Here is a 6,795-nt window from a genome sequence, read left to right on the forward strand (position 1 = left end):
CTTCCCCGGGTGATAATGTAACTCAAAATCATAGCCCTCTATGAACTCCATCCACTGCCTCTGCCTCAAGTTCAAGTCCTTCTGTGTAAACAAGTACTTCAAACTCTTATAATCCGAAAATACCTCAAATTTCTCCCCATACAGATAATGCCTCCAAATCTTCAAGGCAAAGATCATCGCCGCTAACTCTAGGCCGTGAGCAGGGTAGTTTCTCTCGTGGGTTTTCAACTGTCATGTGCCATGGGCTACTACCTTCTTCTCTTGTATCAATACACAATCTAAACCTTCCCGTAAGGCATCAGAATACACCGAATAACCCAAACCCCTCTTTGAAATAATCAAAACTGGAGCAGTTGTAAGTCTAACTTTAAGCTCTTGAAATGACTTTTCACAAGTCTCACTCCACACGAATTTGTTCCCTTTCCTCGTCAATCTAGTCAATGGTGAGGCCAGCTTAGAAAAATCTTTCATGAGTCTACGATAGTACCCAGCCAACCCCAAGAAACTATGAATCTCAAAAGCATTCTTAGGTTGTGCCCAATCTTGCACTGCCTCTATCTTGGATGAGTCTATAGTCACCTATTCCTCAGATACTACATGGCCTAAGAACTTAACTTCTCTCAGCAAGAATTCACACTTTCCAAACTTAGCATACAGCATGTGGGCTCTAAGAAACACAAGTACCACTCGTAAGTGTTCCTTGTGCTCCTCCTCAGAGGGTGAATAAATCAAAATGTCATCCACAAATACGACCACAAAATGGTCTAGGAACTCCCGAAAGATCCGGTTCATCAAGTCCATAAATATAGCTGGGGCATTGGTTAGCTCGAAGGGCATCACAAGAAACTCATAATGGCCATACCACATATGGAATGCCATCTTCGGAATATCCTCCTGCCTCACTCTCAACTGATGATAACCCGATCTTTGGTCTATCTTAGAGAAGCAACAAGATCCTTTTAACTGATCAGACAAATCATCTATACGAGGCATTGGGTACTTATTCTTAATAGTTAGCTAGTTCAACTTTCGGTAATCAATACAAAGTCGTAACGCTCCATCTTTCTTTTAATCAAAGAGAGCCGGTGCTTCCCCACTAGGGTGAGTAAAACCCTTATCTAATAACTCCTAGAGTTGAATCTTTAACTCACTCAACTCGGCAGGTGCAAACCGATACGGTGCCATGGACATCAGTGCCATACCAGGCACTAGATCAATAGAGAACTCAATCTCTTGATGAGGTGCAAACCAGTAAGGTCTTCCGAAAAAACATCCGAGTATTCACAAACCACTCTTGGTAACTCGACTCGGACTTCATCACGCTCACCACTCAAGAAACTTGCTAGAAGATAGCTAAGTTCACTCTGCCCATGCAGGTCATATACTGGTGATAAGAGCCTACCCACCCGATCCTCCAAGAAATGAAAACAATCACTGCTCAAGGTACATACAGTGACCCTCTGGCGGTAGCAATCTATAACAACTCGGTATGATGACAACCAGTCCATACCCAAAATAACATCAAAGCTAGACATGTCAATCAATACAAATGAAAATGAAAGTTGGCGACCGGAGCCCTCTATATCATAGCCCCGGCACCTCTGCTTTAAAATCATCTCACCACTAATAGGTAACTCTACACATGTAGAAGATGCTAATCAAGCCAATTCCAACCCCAAAATCGATGCAAATGTAGACGAAATAAATGAATGGGATACACCCATATCAATCAACACATTAGCAACGGAATTACAAAACAAGAAGGTACCTCTCACTACCGAAGGCACTGGTACAAGATCTGGCGTGGTAACAGTATATACGTTGCTCGCCCCTTAGAACATAAGCCTGATGCACTGACTGAGCCAAAGAGGCTTTCTGATTGGCCCTCAAGGCTTGTGTTGACTGCGCTAGCTGGTGACTCTGTGTCTGTCTCGAACCAGAAGCACTAGGTGTGCCACCCAACTGTGGGCAGAACCTCTTCATATGTCCCGCCTGCCCACACTGATAACAAGTGAGTGGTTGGCCTCTCCCCTAACTTTGGCTCTGAGAATGAGCCAAAGATGGTGTAGATCATTGCCCTCCTCCTCTCTGGGGACAAATTGGGGACTTGTGGCCCAGCTGACCACATTTGTAATAAGTCACATCTCCCTAACTACCTTTCCCAGAACCAGAATTTGGTACTGAAAAAGTGGACGTCGACTGCGCTTCATGGGACGACTGGGGGTTAGAACCCCTCTGCCTCTTGTTGTCCCCCTAATTATCCTGACTCCTCTAGGCGCCCTTCATTCTCTCTTCCTCCATCTGTATAATGGTCTCAAGAAGGGCCGTAACCTCTACAAGGTGTCCATAATCCCTATAGTGATCCTGGTTTTGACCCGACTCTTGTAGTATCCTAGGCTCGGGCTAAATGTTTTCATATTGTTATTTACTTATTTCTTCCCTTGTATCTCTTTGAAATTGGCTTTTGTGTTGTTGTGATTATGTTTGGGCAGGTTGGTCGCTTGTTTTTCAAACCTTGTGTTGCCCGGAATTTTGATCCTTCGCTTGAATGGCACTTCCTGTGCTCGAGCGGGCTTTGCAAACCCTCAGTACTTTTGCAGGTCTGCAAAAGTGATGGGAAATTGATTTCTACGCTCGAGCAGTATTTCGAACACTTACTGCTTGAGCGAGTGGGCGCTCGAGAGGCCTTTCTTGCACTTGAGTGTTGGTTTGCTGTCTGTAAAACTACTAGATGTCTGTTTTTCATGCTCGAGCGTCACTGCTTGCACTTAAGCGATGAGTGTCTTGCCGATTGTGTCTTGGCACTCGAATGGAACAACTTATTATGTCTGATGCTTGAGCATCAACTCTTTCGTTTGAGAGTACTATGCATATATCAGATTGCGAAAATGACTTTTTACATCACTTTTTCAAATCTTTTCTCCCTAAAACCTAAAGTTGAGACCCTCTCTCTCTAAAACACAATCTTTCTACATTTCCACCTAGTTTTAAAGATTTCTTCACCCTAATCCCTTTGATAAAAAGGTGGGCATCTCAAGATCTCCATTTTGATCCAAATATAGTTGGATTTCGACATCTTTGAAGTTTCACTCTTGCTTGGCTCATCTTCTCTCTTTGGGGTAGTGAATTTTCTACACTTTTATATGATTTTTAGCTTAGTTATTTGTCATTGTGTAACAATGGTGGGATTTGGGAGTAGGTTGAACAAACCTAGGGTTTGGGGGTGAAATAAAAAGAGGGGTTTTTCATGAATGTGAAATAAGTGGATATGGAGTTTGAATATGAGGTTATATTGTGTCAAAATTATTGATTTCGGTACATGGGTTGATATTTGGAAAATGAGGAGTTTTTTTCTAATTGGATTAAATTGTTATTTTGTATAAATAATTGAAATTGATAATGGTAATGTGAAGTTGGATGACTATTGATGTAAATGGTGAAGTTGGGCACGTGTTATCTCTCTCTTATGGAAATTTGAATAATGTATCTGTTTAGAAAATTTATATCTATTTAGAAATATCTGTATTGGGCTATCGGTGGAGCATAGCTATGATTGTTGTAGAAATTGCATGAGGATTAGGTAAATTGAAACTAATCTATTGTTGGCTGTCATTGAATATGACTAGGATTTATATACATTATATATGTATAATTGTTTGGGAGGAGAAAGGGGATGTACTCCATTGTTTGGGAGGAGATAAGGGATTGACTCCATTGAAATTAAGTTGGCCGGAGTGTCCAGGGCGAAAGTCCCAAAATCTTGTGTATACATGGGTGCTGATCCCTTGACAAAATTTTCGTAAAATGGTAGATTTGAAGTGTCTGTGTGATAGTGTATTGAATTGGAAAACAACTGAGTTGTAGTCTCAGTTGGGTTATAGAAAATGATGAAATTGACTCATGAATTGAGAATACTGAATGAACTTGAAATGAATTGAAATAAAATGAATTGAGACATGAACCATGGCGTCTTTCGGTTATATATAAAATGTGGAGATTTTGTCCCTGGAATTGTATATACGCATTGTACTTCTATCCTTGTTAAATCTCATATACGGTGTTAGATTATTTCTACTGGGCTTTGACTCACCCTATTTGGGGAAAACCATTTTCAAGTGCCGGTGACCTGCCTTCACTGGGGCATAGCTTGAAGGGACTTTGGGTGTGAGAGCTTCTTTATTTTTGTTATATTCTTTTTATAGCCAAGGGCTAAAATTGTATTGAGCTAGGCTCACTTTTGTGTAACCAAGTAATGGCTTGGAAAGATGTAAGCCTATAGGGCATATGACTGTTTGATTAGTTTCAATCTCTTTATTACTACGACATATGCTATATATTCAAGATGAACATTTGTGAATGTATAATGCATGTGTTAACTTTTGTAAACGAAATCTGATGAATGAAAGTACTTTATATCTATTATCCTTCTGCTTATGAGTTGGATTTATGGTATTATTTTAGGGGCATTACAACTTGGTATTAGAGCATACAGGGTTTGAATACTTTGAGTATGTGGGAAGTTGTTAGTACCACAATGAGATGCCTTGCTTGGTAGAGACGTTAGTATGTATTATATGCTTATGTGATAACATGTTTATATGATTATATGGGTATGAGATTTAGTTTCTAAGATACTAATTGGGCCTATGAGTTTCTGAAAGTCCTATTAGAAGAGCACTTGATCACTGCTAGTTCTAATTGGAACTCTAGTAATGTCGCGGGATGATCATTATCTAGGAAGGAAATTCTTATGTGTTTATGTGATTACATGTTTATATAGGGTGATTTACTATTGTCCTTCACATTAGGACGTGAGTGAGTTAGCTTCGGCACATTTGTAAATGTGCTAATGACTTTTGTTACCTTTATTAGGATGTCAGGACGTGGACGTGGTGGCATGGTAGGCCTAGAAGGCATGGTAGGCCTAGAAGGCATGAAATGCCTTTAGTAGATGATATTTCGGCACAGGAAGAAGGGGTTGGTCAGGCCAATGTGGCCGAACCGGTTAGTCAACAGGCCATGAACGCCTTGGCCGGCGAAATGGCCAGAGCTTTACGGGAATCCATATGCATTCTCAGGGCAGAAAATCAAGTCTAGGCCCAAGTCGCTGAGGCAGGGCCATCTTTTCTGAAGAAGGAGTTTTTCCGATCGAATTTGGATGAGTTTTTGGGTGATCCCAAGGAGCCACTGAAGGTAGATAAGTGGTTAGAGCAAATGGTGAAGACATTTGAGATGCTCGGCATCGAAGATGGGGGTTTAAGAGTGACGTTGGCATCCTTCTAGTTGAAGGGAGACATGGGTCAATGGTGGAAGTATGCACGAGGACGCATTGGAGGGACTTAGGAGGCTTTTGTCGATGCCTTCCAGGACAAGTTTTTGCTTCCCACTGTTAGGGAGAAGTTCAGAGACCAGTTCTCTAGGTTGGTGCAGTTGAACACACCAGTGGTCGAGTTTGAGGCCATATTCACCTGTCTGTCGAGGTTTGCACCAGAACTCGTGGTGACTGAGAAGTGCCATTGTCTGGAGTTTGAGAAGCGGTTGAGGACCAGACTCATGTTTAGAGTAGCCGGATGCATGATTAGACATTATGGGTGCCTTATGGAGGCAACAGCCATCTTGAGACTATTATTGTCATGACTTGAACCCGCCCCTATAGATTAAGGTCATAACCGGCCAGTAATCATGAGATTATCTACGGCCTCAAATCAGATTAGAATATACTCCATCAGAGTTAAGGGGCCAAACAGAAGCAAACTTAAAAACTTTGTCCAATGAGCTATGCTTATATGGCATATCAAAACATTTCACATGTACTTAATAATAACTCACACCACATATCAGTAGTCAACATCTTGTATACCCAGGATCATTCAAACGCATAGTAAGCTAAACCAAAAGCTTATACACATAAACGGTCTACCATGACCAATAGAAATAGCAGAAGAAATACAAAAGATCATAAACAAGCCTCTTGTGTGAGGCACCTGGGCTGACTTCACAAAACTCAGGTTCCATTCTTAAATTCCACTAAGGCTGGGGTTGAACGTCCCTTTGCTCACCTACATACATATAAATGAGAGTGATCTAGCACCCAGTGAATAATATCAAAATAAAGAGGTTAATGAATGAGATTCGGTTATAAATGAATCATACTTACAATGTACATATTTGAACCACTATTCTCATTCACACCAGACTTACAAATCTCAACAAAGCAAAACGACCTCGGGTCCAACACATCATATCCATGTACAGACGACCTCAGGTCCAATTCTTATGTAAAACAATACGACCTCGGGTCTATCCATATGAAACGACCTTTGGTCCAGCCAACTCTTTATTCAAAATGACCTTTGGTCCAATTCAAACATATCAAATGGCCTTGGGCCGAATTCGAACATATCAAGCGTATCAAGCGGCCTCGGGCCCATTCTCTTTATATTCATATCCATGCGTATTTCATATTCATGGTCGTGATCCTTTTCATTCAAACGGCCTTTGGCCCATCACGGTATTCCAACATATCAAATGACATATTCAAACAGCCTTTGCCCCATCTTTGCATTCATGTCCAATGGCCTTTGGTCCAATCGTTCATATGCGACGGCCTTTGGCCCAATCATTCATGTCCGATGGCCTTTGGCCCAATCATTCATGTCCAACGGCCTTTGGCCCAATCATTCATGTCCAACGACCGTTGGCCCAATCATTCATTTGTCAAACTATCATTCATGTCAGACGGCCTTTGGCCCAATCATTCATATATCAGACTATCATTCATGTCCGACACCCTTT

This window comes from Camellia sinensis, chromosome 9 (assembly GCF_055761805.1).
Source record: "Camellia sinensis isolate YWXY chromosome 9, ASM5576180v1, whole genome shotgun sequence".
NCBI classification, from domain to species: Eukaryota; Viridiplantae; Streptophyta; class Magnoliopsida; order Ericales; family Theaceae; genus Camellia; species Camellia sinensis.